This window comes from Bison bison, unplaced genomic scaffold, assembly GCF_000754665.1.
Source record: "Bison bison bison isolate TAMUID 2011002044 unplaced genomic scaffold, Bison_UMD1.0 scf7180017864357, whole genome shotgun sequence".
Taxonomy (NCBI): domain Eukaryota; kingdom Metazoa; phylum Chordata; class Mammalia; order Artiodactyla; family Bovidae; genus Bison; species Bison bison.
Genome location: NW_011494929.1, coordinates 57,988 through 58,978, shown reverse-complemented (window position 1 = coordinate 58,978; position 991 = coordinate 57,988).

Here is a 991-nt window from a genome sequence, read left to right as displayed (position 1 = left end):
CATATATTGAGAAAATAGGGCACTTAATTGTGTCAGGAAGAAGCCATGTACAAACTTTGACTGGATTTGATCCATATGCAATACAAGTTCCCTTGACAAAAAAGGAATTGCAAATTGCCTTACAATATAACTTGACCATACAAATGGCATTAAGTGATTTTCAAAATGTTATCTCATTTCATTTACCAAAAGGAAAATTATGGGACTTTCTACAATGTACTAAATTCATTATAACTAATGTCATTGCATCCCAGCCTATTTCCAAAGTACCCACCCATTTCATTGATGGCAACAAGAAAGACATAACAGGGATTGTCAGCCCTGATATCAAAGAGAAATTACCTACTACCTATTCTTCAGTACAAAGAGTTGAATTGTATGCTTTATATGCTCTTTTGTCACTTCAACCATTATCCTTCAACGTATATACTGATTCCAAATACCTTGCTTCCCTTTTTCCTGATTTTGTTACTGCCTTTTTATACAACCTAGATGAAGAATTATATACTCTCTTTTCACAAACTCAAGCCTTAATTCTCTCACATACGGAACCTTTCTTTATTGCACATATACGTGCTCATTCAGGTTTACCTGGCCCTCTGGTTACAAAAAATGATGCTATTGACAGGCTCATAGCTCCCATTTTTACATCTGCCATTGACGAACATGCTAATCTTCATACCAATGCTAACAGATTGCACTCTAAATACCATATTTCTCTCACTGAAACATGGTATATTATTAAAACCTATGATGTCTGTGCCCCTCTACATTTACAGACTACGATTTCAAAAATTTATCCCCGGGGGCAACAACCTAATTCCCTTTGGCAATCTGACTTCACTCACTACTCCTTAGGAAAATTTTCTTTACTTTTTATCTCAATAGATACATTTTCCGACTTTATCCGGACAGTACCTATCTCTTCAGAATCCAGTAAACATGCCATTTCCACACTCTTACTCACCTTCCCCATTATGGGGATTCCTTC